The sequence below is a fragment of the Toxotes jaculatrix genome, chromosome 3 (genome assembly GCF_017976425.1).
Source record: "Toxotes jaculatrix isolate fToxJac2 chromosome 3, fToxJac2.pri, whole genome shotgun sequence".
Lineage (NCBI taxonomy): Eukaryota > Metazoa > Chordata > Actinopteri > Toxotidae > Toxotes > Toxotes jaculatrix.
In genome coordinates this window covers 24,662,248-24,675,793 of record NC_054396.1, presented here as the reverse complement: position 1 = coordinate 24,675,793, position 13,546 = coordinate 24,662,248, and the positions used below count along the sequence as shown (strand labels likewise).

General features: G+C 40.8%; 2 long non-coding RNA genes across 2 annotated transcripts in view; one reads left to right on the top strand and one right to left on the bottom strand.

Moving 5' to 3' along the window:
- The window catches only part of LOC121179184, a 107,926-nt gene extending 105,893 nt beyond the window's left edge, over window positions 1-2,033 (bottom strand). The window contains exon 1 of the long non-coding RNA XR_005893854.1: window positions 1,903-2,033. This is a non-coding gene — a long non-coding RNA (uncharacterized LOC121179184). The remainder of the gene's footprint in view (window positions 1-1,902) is intronic.
- Window positions 2,034-6,299: 4,266 nt separating this feature from the next.
- LOC121178702 lies at window positions 6,300-13,024 on the top strand. The gene is made up of 2 exons (XR_005893819.1): window positions 6,300-6,437; window positions 11,109-13,024. It is a non-coding gene; the product is annotated as an uncharacterized LOC121178702 (long non-coding RNA).
- The last annotated feature ends 522 nt before the right edge of the window (window positions 13,025-13,546 follow it).

The window sequence follows — 13,546 nt, the reverse complement described above, 5'->3', positions numbered from 1 at the left end:
TAACATATACCATTCTCAAGAGCTCAAAAATCACAAATTGTGTAAATCTTAACTATTTTGTCTGAGAAGTTCACAGAATTGCACCAATCCAATTTTCTAAGAAATGAGGCCAGTATCAACACCAATACCAAATGACTCAAATTAAATTGGGATAAAGTATGCACAGTTTATACAGGATAGGACAGATGTTTGGGAATGGCATGAATATTTGGCAACAAATTTGAGACAACCTTCAGCTGATTCTCCCCATTCAGCCTAATTTGTGAACATTTGAATGCCCTCAATTTGTATCACTGCGCCTCTGTGTACACCCTGTGTATTTTCATAACAGCCTAAGATGCACTGCGATTGGGTGCCTGCTGCTCCTTCAAGCGTCCCGAAGACCCTTGACAGTATTACAATTCTAACGCTACAGAAGAGAACATCAATTCGACATGAAGAAAAGTGTTCTCAGGTTTCTCATTCTCACAGGCCTCTTCGAGGTGATCGTCTGTACCCTCTTTGGTAGCAATATCTATGTCCACACAAAAATGAGTTGGTCAGAGGCCAGAACATACTGCAGAGACCATTACACTGATCTGTCTTCAATCAACAGCCAAGAGGAATATGAAGAACTCGACTCACTTGCGGGAGACGAAAGTTCTTCAAATGCTTGGATTGGTCTCTACAAAGACGCTGATGATACTTGGAAGTGGTCGGGAGGGAAAACTTCATTGTTCCTCAATTGGTCAATGCTACATGACGAAAGTGAAGGCAACAGATGTGTGGCACAAAATAGAGAAGGCTGGCATGGAATGGACTGCGAGGCGAACAAATTCCGGTTCTACTGTTTTCAGAGCACCCTGGTTTTGGTGAAAGAAAACAAGACATGGGAGGAGGCCATGGAGCAGTGTCGCCACCAGGACAGTGACCTGCTCAGCCTGCAATCTGAATCTGCTCTGGCTCAAACCCTGCAGACTATCAGGAAAGCCCAGACTGACCAGGTGTGGATTGGCCTGCGCTACCTAGCTGGTAGCTGGCTGTGGGTGGACGGGGGCAACATGGAGTACCAGGCCTGGAGCCAAGGGCAAAGACAACAGTGCCCCAACAACAGTCACCACTGCGGGGCCCTCTCACTGGAGGGACAGCACTGGAACAGCCGGGACTGTATGGACAAATTCAACTTTGTCTGCTATTAGAATATTCAAGCGTGTCCTGAAACAAACTGTACACAATGCCATGTCACAAAATGTATGACAGGCCATATATTTAAACAAGGTATATTAATTGTTGTATGTACAAGAAAACAAAATGATTTGTACTATAATCCATGCCTGAGCTGATATGATATATAAATACTGTAACTTAAATAGTTCTTATTGGGGTCATTGCCTGCTTGCTCTTATTATTATTTACATATCTATCCTTTCTATCTATCTAATCCTCAATACAAATGGATATTAAATATATTCACAAAAACCAACTTGAGTTTTTACTTTGATCAAGACACAATGAGTAAATGAAAGATTAGAAGAATTAAATGTCCGCTGACTGATCGAGTGATAGGTTCTGACAGCAAGTTTTTAGTCTTGTATATTATTCCAAACCAAAGATAATCCTCTTCACGCAGTAATTAGTAAAAGTAACACAGTATTTCCTGCATTTTTGAGGTGATGACCGGATGTCCTTCATTTCAAAGAAGAAAACTGACGGTGGTAAATCTGTATCTTAACAACAACAACAAAAAAAATGCATCCTCACAACTACTGTAAGACAAAACCTGTGTGTGGATGTCTGTGTGTGTGCAGTTGGTGTTGCCACAACAAATTAACCACTGCTGTCATTCTAGCTGATGTGACCTTTTTCAACTCTTGTTGTTACATTCTGACAGCTTATACACGCCTGCTGTAACGGTTCACTTACCAGGCCTACTGGGGTAGAGGCTACCGCTGTCTGTACAGCTGCTGTAAAGCTGAGTGGGTGCAAAGGTCACTGATAGCAGCTCGGCAATGACTGCGAACAAGGCCTCAACACTCCATCACTGAAGATCATTCCTGCAACAGCACACACATGTCAAATGTCAGTGCTTTCACATCAACATCAGACCTCTCATTTGTCATAAAACCATGGCGACAGTTTATAGTCTCTTCTGCAATTATTTCTCCGTTCATTTGGCACAAATATTTTCCTAAATGTTTCCTACACATACACAAATATTGGGAGCAATGCTCACCAGGAACCAACATTTTTACCACCACTAACCACTGATGGCTGACCAACTCCACCACCTGAGCTACAGCGATCCCAAACATCTTTATTAGATGGAAATGATCAGACACACCTGTCAAACAACAATCCTGTAAACAGCCTACTTTACAAGGAGTATTAAAATCCTTTACTCAAACAAACAGATTTCAGCAAAGTAAAAGATTTTTTTCTAAGCAAAAGTTTTTCCTAATAAGTACAGAAGTATTGGTAACAACATGTACTCGGGTCTCTAAAGTACAAGTGCTCTATATTGAGAATTGCCCCTTTTAGACTCGGGCATGTACTATATAGTTAGAATATTAGAACAGATTCACAAACATTTCTGAGCTGTAGATCTGCAAGGTTTTGTTTGTAAACCCTGAGCCTGCAAACTAATAAGTAGCTTTCAAATGCATATATGCAGTAGGGGTAAAAAGTACAATATGTCATAACTACAAAGCACTTGTGTTTTCTGCTGGGGTAGATCCAGAGATCTAAAGCAGCATAAATGGAAATTGCTCATAAGCAATGCAAGACATAAATTAATCAATTCAACAGTTTGACTGCATGAAAAACAACCCGTGGACAACCTGATCTGGTTAGAGCAAAACTTGATCCATGTGATATTGTGTTTCCAGCAAAGCACAGTTGTTAATGCTGTACCTCCACCTACTGGTAATCCTTCGTCATTTCAGCTACTAGGTGACAAACAACTACAGGGACTAACTAACAACGTCTTCCTAATAAGTCCGAGTGACATTATGCTGAATACCGCCGTAAAAACCAAGCTTGTGGTGCCATTTTCGATCCGGAAAGTCGAGTTTGAAGTATGCTCGATGTTTCGGTGGTTTATGACGTAAAAACGCGGTTGCTAGGCGATTGTTAAAAGAGACGTTAGCTTGTTCTCTTTTTAAAACATTTACCGTTTTTTATCTGTGTGTGCTTTCGGCATCTCAACCAAACCAAGTAAAACTATTTTCAGAGCTGTGTTTTAAAATTAGATCAAGCCCCGCCCTTCACCAGGCACCAGTTCAAACACACGTCTTACTTACTTGAAAGGCTCTGAGGGTCTGTGTGTCTAAACGGACGACTACACGTGACATTAAAAAAAAAAAAGGGGAAGTCATTTTTTCTTAGGCTTTAAATATGGTTTTAGCCGGGCATTTCCCGCCAAAACGTGAGTGACGTCACGTGCCAATTACCGTAAGGGACAGTGAAACGGGGCAGTGAGTCACGTCAGTTACCGTAAATTGCATCAAATTAAGCAGTGAGACACAACTTTCAGAGGGCGAACTACCACACGAATGATTTTTAATTGCTTATGTACCAGAATGGAAGTCGGATGTGAGTCATTTGTCCCAATTACTTTTCTTGCCTTTGTTTTATTGATTTATTTATTTTTGGGTCAGATGATGCAACTCTATTTTTACAGTGAGAGCGCCAGCACTTCTATGTTACTAGTGGTCTTTAAATTACCGTAACTCTGGAACCAGTGGGGCTAGAGAGAAATTTCAAACGGTTCATGAAAGAAGAGAAGGCAAGCTTTACGGTACGTCAAAGATAGGAAGCCACGTGCAACGACCGTCCAATCACAGGTAAGAATTGGTGCACACACGGAGCAGAGACAGAGGTGGGGTGTGGAGAAGCTTGCGGGACAGGGAGCGTGGGATTTTGAATAATTTTTACACTAAATTGTGACAAAATATGTCAAGAAAATCTTATAGACAGAGAAAACCTCCCAGAAGGTTTATAGAGGAGGAGACTGACCTGGATGAAGGTCCGTCTGGAGCAGATCCATCTGAACAAGAGTAAGCAATGAATTTTGTAAAAGCTGCAAGGAAAATATGCAGAAATGCTAACGTTACTAAAGCACAGCTTTGTGTGTGTGTGTTTTTTTTTTTATTATATGTAGTATTACTTTATTAGTTTTGAGGACTTTCAGTTGTCAGTGAATTTTTCTTTTCTACTTAGTTCACCTATCTCCATTATTATTCTGCTATTCTACATTTTTTTGAGTGTTTATCCTCAAAGTTATGCACATTTTTGTTCATTATTATTATTATTATTATTTTTAAAATCAATTTATCTACCTTACCTTTATTTAATTTCCTTCAAGACTAATACATGTCTGTCATTTAGGATGGTTTTTACTGAAGAGGCATCATCGTACTCTGTACGATGAAGAAAGGCAGTGATGATTATGACTGTGCTCACCGGGTCAGGCCTCCGCTGGAAATGTTGAGGACCCGCTGCATGTCCCTTTATCATCCAAGGCGCAACATTTATGTGGATGAGAGGATGGTGGCTACGAAGGCCAGGCTGGGAATCAAACAAAAGGTGCACTCCCCGGCAGTGCCAGCAGTGCAGTGTGGGTCTCTGTATCCAAGTGGACATGAACTGCTTTACCATCTACCACACAAGAACAAAATACCTGGACATTTTTAAACACAAAAATGACAATATATGGGAAACTGAGAGAGTAAGGCTCAAAAACTTTTTTGTACATATTTTTTATAGTTCACATTTCCAGTTGATGTTGTGTTACATTATGTTCATGTTCAATTTCAGTTTGGACTTAATTAAAATCCTGTCCATGTTTTGTTTTTCTTCACTTTAAACTGTTATTACATTGTCTTAACACACAGTAATGTAAAATAACTGCCAGATATTGAAAGCTGAGGTTATTCTGAAAAAAGCAATAACTCATAGTATGATTTCTGACTCTTTTACAGCCATAAGAACTCCAGGCTGCATGATACTTGGGTGTTAAAGGGTAGTTTTCTGAGTCAGAAAATGAGTCAGCATATCGTCACGTCCCCTCAGGCCCCTCAGAGCTGGTCCTGATCCTGATCTTGGCTTCAAGGCAAAATACAACAGCCTATTTTAAGTCATGTTGAATTCAACATTGAACAGGCTTTAATGTATATAAAATCCATCTTGAAGGTCTGTAATGTCACATCCGACACATCTACCAATCTACCAAAATAGGAATATGGTGATACCAAAAGACACTGAAACTACAAACTCATTCTGCCAAGCCAGTTTTGAATGTTACACTGCCATCTATTGTAAGAGAAATGACATTGCAACGTAGATGATATTTTTTTGTCGTCACCTCAGAAATTGCTGGATCCGTATGGATTATAAAATATTTTTCACAATTATCCTTACAAATGAATAAGTAATCCATTAGACTTGAACATATTAGACAAAAAGGGCCATGAAACGTCCTGTCCTGGGATATTATGGGGATTGTGTGACATCTAAAAATGATCACAGGCTATTCCAGGAGATCAGAAGTAAAGTCAAAAACATAAACATTTTATATGTAGCAAATAGGAATGTTTTATTATTCACCTTTACCTAATTAAAGATCAAACGTCACTCTAAAGGACAGTGGTTCCCAGCCCCTTTTGACCTTTGACCCATTTAAAATGAAGCAATTACTTGTGATCCCTTGAGAGATTGTGAGCAATTTAACTAATGTAATTTTTGCTTCTTGGATTTGTCCCGTTCATAGGATTTGTGAAAACATGTATAGGAGAAAGTATTAAGTATTCCACAATAAAAAACAAGAACACAAATTAATACATCTTCTGTATCAGATGTTCTTCGTAATTCTCATGAGTCACCCAGGCGGGGATTGTCCACAAGCCTATTGGGACAATTAAGTGAGCCTGTGGTTCCTACTCTCTCTAACCTTATAATATACAATGCAATAGCCCTTGTGTATTTATGACCATTGGCCTGCTGTGGTATGCGCTGACTGTGTCCTCGTAAATAGACATGTTTATTAGATTTTTTTTTTCTTATAATGCTGAAAAAAAAGGCTCTCTGCACGACATCTGGTAGTTGCGTCAAAGGGAGGTAGTTTACGGTAAAACGGCGCCCATTACCATGTGATTTCACCGATGTTTGTAAACATGCGTCAGCCACATGTGATTCTGGCGATGAGGAAAGACTCTCCAGCCGTCCGACCAACCAGCGGCTGGGGGAGTGTCAGGGGCGGGGCTCCCGTGTTGCGCTATGGAAAATCGTTAGGGGGATACACTGTGATAAACTTACGCACCGAGATTGCTAATAGCGACAGTAAGGCTGAAACGGAAACCTAGTGGACTGACCGTTGACCGAGGACAGTGTCTGACTGGCGCCGGCCGGGAAATGGATGAGACTCTCTCGGCACGGGAGGAAAACAGGCTTGGGATAAACACGTAAGTTATTTATGTTATTATAGGGCGAGAGCGACATAATGCTGCGTATGTTGCGTAGAGAATACCACTATGTAATTCATAACCACTCGAGTGCTGTGTGAAAAGGTAAGAATAAAACCCAGAGGCGCTGTTTTAAAAGTGTAGAGAATAAATAAAGAAAATAAAAGTCCCGTATTCGTAACCACGAAAGTGCGAAGGGTCTGACGATTTAAAAAAAGGGGTTGTAAACACTTTTTGTAATCACGAGTGTTTCATCATCGACATGACAACAGGTAAATTAAACTGCGTCAGCGAGAAGGACCGACAAACCACACGAAATCCAATGGGAATTTCCGCTTCGATGGTGGAACATGCTGCGACGGCATGACAGCGTAGTAGTGCCCGGCCTGAAACTTGAGTTGCGGCCGATTCTAATGTTAAAATAAGGATGTAAACAAAGCGTGGGATCGGCAGGGATGGCGTGTGAAGGAAGAGCTCGGAATAGGATGCTGCGCAAGAGATGGATAGTGCGTAATCCTGTTGTGGGAGAGGACGATGTTACGCAGTTCATATTGGCACGATCATTTAACACCTTATTGTCTCATGGTCTTTTTTTCTGTCTCATGGTCTTTTTTCAAATAATAAAAAAATAACTTTAAACAAATTATGAGAATCAGACCACTTTATAAACATGGTCACAAATTGACGCACGGACGTTTGGTCTCTTGTTTGTCTAATTTCAGAGGGGAAAAAAAAGCTTAAGCTTCATGTGAGCGACACAATGGTGACGCAGCTTGTTTTATGTTTTAGGTGTCAAACAACATTTGCTGCGTCACAGAGATCCCAGGAGGTCCTTAATAGTAATCTGGCTCTTTAGTGCGCACTTGATATGGTGAAAACAAGCTCTATTGCCCAAACATAGGGGGTGCTATTGAGCAACACAATTCTTGGTATTATCTGGTGAGAGGGGATGTTGACATACAGGTATTTTTCATCCCTCACTGAACAGTCATTGTTTTTGCTTTTTATCTCTGGGGCCTATTTTGCCCCGTTTTGTACTGATGACAGGGACAAAAATAATGTGATTATGTAACTTTCACAAAGCGTAAATTTCACAAAGCCTTGATCTTTCTGTAACTGCGTTGTAGTTACGTATTGCTCAGAGTTGTTGTTGCCAATTAGGTTATTTGTCTCCCTTCGCTAGAGCTCGTAATGCACACCTGTCAGAGCACAGTAGGGCACTGAAACGCCTGATGTGATGACACTGTTGCTGTTGACACCGAGGCCGCTGGCCTCTTGTACCTTCCTAATGACCCTGGTGAAGGAGGGTGTGGTGCCTCCTACTGCTTACCTGCCAGAGGGACAGGAGATGAAGTGCTTCCTCGCCTCGCACAGCGTCTGAGGTGAAAATGAGACACACAGGAGGAGCGAACTCCTTCATGACAAGCAGATTTGTTCAGTCAATGGGTGAATCAGCAGTAGACCTCATCAGTTGCTAAACCACTGGCAAGGAAATGGAAAGAGAGTGAGAGAGACAGAGCGAGAAGGGGAGGGGAAGGAAGGGGAGCTTTAGAACTTTAATTATGTGTACTGAATAGAAACTTGACTCCCGAGGGAATGTCATTAGTAGTTTTGAAACAAACAGGTAAAGGTCATGGGAGGAAGTACACGCTGATCACTGAAAGAGTGTCAGGGGTGGCCTCACAGCAGCACCTCCCCTGTGCCTATTTGCATTATTATGAAAATATGAATCAAATAATCTACTCCCTGTCAGATGTTTTGAGCTGCTAAAGCTCAGCAGAATATTTTTACAGACTGTTATCATGTCCTCTGCAGTCACTATGTTTACCACGTCTTCTGAGCCTGACCATTAGAACAAGTGACCCACTTTCACAGACAAGGAAACGTGACCTCAATAGTTATTTTGCTATTCTTTCGGGGAGAGGCGCTGCCTCTCAAGTCAAACAAACAGGGGAGCCCAGTACAAGTGGGCTAAATGCGATGTTTTCAACCTAGTTTTATTCAGAGTTCTTTCTCAATGATTCTGTTATTAAGTTCTTAAAAAAACCCACAGTCCCTGCATTTTCAGTCTAGCAAACGCACTTCAGCAGATGCTGTGGGGCCAAAACTAGATACAGCAAACCAGCACTTTTAAAAGGCCTCCAGGGAGAGGCAGTGTGAATCTACTTATGGATATGTGTACAGCAGGGGGCCAGCATCACCTGTAGCCCACTTAAACATTCAGAAAATATGGTGAGAGACCCACTGCCTTTTAAAACAGATCCCTCCTACACGCAGATTATAGAATAGGAGGTGGCACAGAGCCGAGAGATGACAGTGCTAAAATTAAACTCGGCGCACTGCTGGCCTCGCTAGATGATGTTGTATTAATAGACAAGTGTGAGGCAGCATTCATTCGCAGGTATCATTACAAGCTACACACCTAACGTGCTTCAAAAAGGAAAAAAAAAATCTACTGTAAGCTTCTGTGCTGAAACCCAAAAGGGACGTCTCCTTACTGCCGTTATTAATAGCCTTGATTTTACTTTGTGTATATGTATGTCTTAACTTCTGTAAATATTTCTTTAAGATAGACAGTACATAGGAGGAGGGTTAAATAGCGAGACAGCTTATTGGTGCCTCAGTGTTTTTGTCCAGTATTACTGTTAATCGATGGGGAGGGCCAGCCAGGTTTTCTCTCTCTTCATGAAAACCTGTTTTGTTTTCACAGACAACCTATAGGTGCATTTTTAACCTTTAAGTATGCTTTTATCTCTAGTTATTGAACTCATAAAGTCACTCCTGTTATCAGCAAGTCATCTGATATTTCCCAACAGCCAGAGTGGGAGCCAGAAGTCAGTGACAAAGTGTAAATCAGCTCTTCCATTTCTGCCCATGGTGGAGCAGATAGAACACACACAGTGTCAGGCTCATCTGAACGTGTTAAGGCTCTGACATCTCCAAACATTTCGCAATTTGCTGCACTGAAGAGAAGATGATGCAACACTGACGGAGTTATTCAAACTATTAAACAATCGAACCACAATAGGAACTTTTAGGACATTGTCTGTACAGGCAAAATCAGCAGGAAATGGTCTTTGCCACATTTTGGCCTTGACTGGTCCAGCCAAGTATCATGTGATTTCTGCGTAATTCCACTGGTTTGATGGTAACACGTTAATAACAACTTTAAAAACCCATTAGTTCAGCTGTAGGTAATCACATCTTACAAAGATAAATATATCCAAGCTCATTGTTTATAGATATATAGTGATATAAACAGTATACAATAAACAATATGCTGAGAATTTTGAGCTAATATATTCTATAGTTTTCCTTTGTTGAACAAATGTCAAGAGGTGATTTAAAAACACATTACTTCGATGAGTTTGCCCCTCTCACTCCTGATAAATTAGGACCTCTAATCTGTAAGAGGATTAACCACCTACCCTGTTTACACGTGCACACATGCACACAACCCCACCCCCCCTACTGTTAAGTACACACAATGTCACACACATAGAGGCATTCAGCGTTCATTTTACGTCACTTTACCCTAATGTGACCCAACCCAGTGGCTCTCCCTCTGACACACTTTGGCTGCTAACAATCTGCCCTGCCTGATTCACAGTGGGATTTGTTGTCATAATTGATATCTAATTTCTGAAAACCACAGGGACATATTATGTTGCCACTGTCACAAATAAGAGACATTTGAGGAATTTGTTTCTGTTTGAAGAATAATTTGTGCTGCTGACTTTTATGTAACTGTTTTTCTACCATCTCCTCCTGCAGTTATGCTGTTGAAGGTGGATAGCGCAGACAATTTGATATAGTAGCTACAAATTAAACCAGTACTCGAGTAATTCACTTTTGTTTTGGTTTTAAAAGGGGCTGATATGCCTTTAACAAGCAGTAGATGGTCAGGTGACTCGGCAGAAAAAACTGCTCCGATGCAGAAAGCGACCTCTGCACACACAATAGACAGCGAAAAGAGCTCGTAGTAAAAAGAACTAGAGAGCAAGAGAGAGGTAGATACAGAGTTCACGAATAGCACTGTTACATGGGAGAAAACAGAACAGCAAGAACAAGGAGAAGACAGATGAAAGCAGTGCTGCGGCCTTCAGACTACACTGTCTGCCTGAGTTACTCTCGAAGCTGACACTGTGTTTGTGTATATACTGGGAGTGACTGTCGAAATCGAGGATATTTTAAGCTTTTGTTTGGGTCAAAGTACACGTCCATAAACTATTGATGGCCATCATATATGCCCAAATTTGATTAACAGCAGCGAAAATATAAAGCAAAACAAGGGCTTTTGTTTTAGAAGCCAAGACACTAAACTGCCAGTGAAGAGGATTAGGGAGTGACAGACAGGGAAATTGTCCCCGAAAGACACATGAAGGTTTTGGATTAGTTGCTACGTCACCTTTTCCCATCAACAGGACAACAGCGTCTGAGACACTGACAAGGCAGGATAATGCCAGCCTTTTAATGCCAAGCCTACAAATAGAATCCAGTGAGTTTTCACGAATTAATTGTCTTGGTATTGTGTTGTCATTTCAAAAGAAAAATAAGAACGGTAATAGTGACAGAGAACGTCTCGAATGTGTTCCTTATTGATATACGCTACTGCATGCCTCGTAGGGATGAACAACAGGGGCCACACTAATGAATATTTACCTATTTCAGGACCTGGTTTTTCCATCTTGCAACACAGTCAGCCCCACTTGGACCAGGAGCGGGACTGGATGCCTGAGGCAGACCCAGGAGAGGACACAGTATCCTATTGTGCATTACAAAGAAGTCTACAGGGAGCTGCGGAGATTTACTTTTCCACAGTATGATTCATAGCCAGTTTTTGTTGGGGTTCATCTCTGGTGCCAGTCTGCTGCCGTGCCCTTTCTTATACTCAGATCCTGGTCATCTGATGCACTTGTAACGCAAGTAATTGAGCTGCTGTGTCATTCTTAGATGTGCTGGCCATGACTCACTGGTTCTTCTCATTGGTCTCGGTGCCAGCAAACGGTCTGCATCTTCTTGAATTTTTGGTTCTTTCTCTCTCTCTCTCTCTGGAAAGAGCTAGAACCCCAGGTTTTACAGGACAACAGAACCAGCTCAAACACGGACCTTAGCAGTGTACAGATTAAAAAATGCTGTTTTGTTTCACTTCACGGTGCATGTCATGAAACAGGTGGGTGTTCTGTTACACATTAAGTAACCAAAAGTCAAGGTGATGATTATCAGACATTTTTTTATGCAGTTTCAACACCACACCTAAACATGAAAGGCAGTGTCTCGAACAAACTGCAGAAGTTTACGCAGGCAAAAGACGTTTTTATCGTGTGTTACTAAGAAACCACAGTTCTCCGTATCAGATGGCCACCAGAAGAACAGATATGTGCCCTGAAGAGTTGGAATTTGTTTTCCTTTGCCAGAACAAAAAGGAATAGGTTACACAACTAACTGCCTTTTTCTGTCTTATTGTTGTTAGAACCATTACAATCTGGATCTATAGGGACAGTGTGCTCTAAAACATGTCCGTCACTAAGCAGTTTGGCAAGAAACTGGAAAAGGGCGTCTCTCTGAGGGGAAATTTTTCTTCACTCTAATCAGATAGGATCGGCCATTTTTATTTGTTGTGTTAGGTTCAGTTATGTGGTTAAATGCGTTCAATATGTTGATCCATGTCATTGTCATAATCTGATATTGGAACAGTGAGAGCAGTCTCGAGTCTGATTGTTTGCTTTCACCTGCATCATTCAAATCGATTATAAAAACTATACTCAAAAGTGATGACAGTAATGTTTTTTTATTTTTTTTATTTTCTAATTTCAGATATGGAAGTGGTTTCCAAATGTTTTTTTCTTAAAGGCATCCTCCCCAGGGAACTGGTTTCAGATGGTGTCTTAGAGTAAAAAATCCAGTCTAGCACCATTTGAAATCGGTGTTCTTGAGCGGGAACAGACGTCAGGAAAATGAAGACAGCGTACGACCTCGTTCGCTGAGTTGTCAGAAGGTTTAGGATTGTTTGGTGACAATGTTTGCATCTGTATTTTTACAAACTGTTCCAGAAATATGTTACATTCAGTCAACTGAACACATAACGGGATATTTAAAAAAAAAACAACTCGACCAGTTCAGACAGCTCACGTTCCACTCATCTGAAGAGAACAGCGTGAAAGTTCAGTCTTCTGACCACCTGAGACCCCTCTCACCAAGGCTGACCGTTTTCCTCTGGTGTTCAGAGTTTCCATCATGTCTAGCACCATTTGAAATCGGTTACAATGTGGAGGGAATATCAACAAAGATTATGGTTCAGCAGCTTCACGATGCATTTCCTTAAATTACCAGAAGATGGCAGCATTGAGCTATCGTCCCTGCCATCATCTAGGGCCAATGTTTGATAGTTGGAGTCGCTGAAGCGGTGAATGGTGACCCTGAGGAAAAAAAAACTCAAAGGAGCTCTTCTTCTTTTATCATGTTATCTGTTTAAATGCCTCAGTAGTTCAGCAGTTGCGTATCTGCCCAGTGCAGAAGTGTCAGATTTATGTGGTTTTTTCCTTAGATTTAGTTTTACTTTTTAATGAAATAAAACTAGTTTTACTTTACTGTGTTTGTACTGTGTTTCTTTAATTAAGCCCTATAGTTTAAATGAAGAGGTTTAGGCATGACCCTTGTAATGTTATTTGGATTTGTTTTAAGAGAACCAACAATAAGATTATTTGAGTAAATATCACATGCTGATTATTTAAGTTATGTTGAAGTCTCTGCATTCTTTCATTGTCACCACCATGTTCCATCAGTTTAGTTTTAAGGAAGACAGACAGAAGAGACAGAGACATCTACCACTGTTGGTTGAATAAATCCTTTCTAATTATAACCTGTCACTTGTTTGAACCCAGAGCAGAGGCAATTCTCTTGAGTTTTTGAACTTTAAATTAAATTTAATTATAGCATGTAATCTTTTAATCCATGCCTGCCTGATGTTCTCATGCTCCATTACATGGAGACTAGATGGCAAATAAGGGCCAAGAATAGCGTAAAATATAGAGCCTGTAGCTGTCCACCTTGTTATCCTCCACATGTCATATGGCTGGCATTTGCATTAATTCAGCTGACTCTTTGAA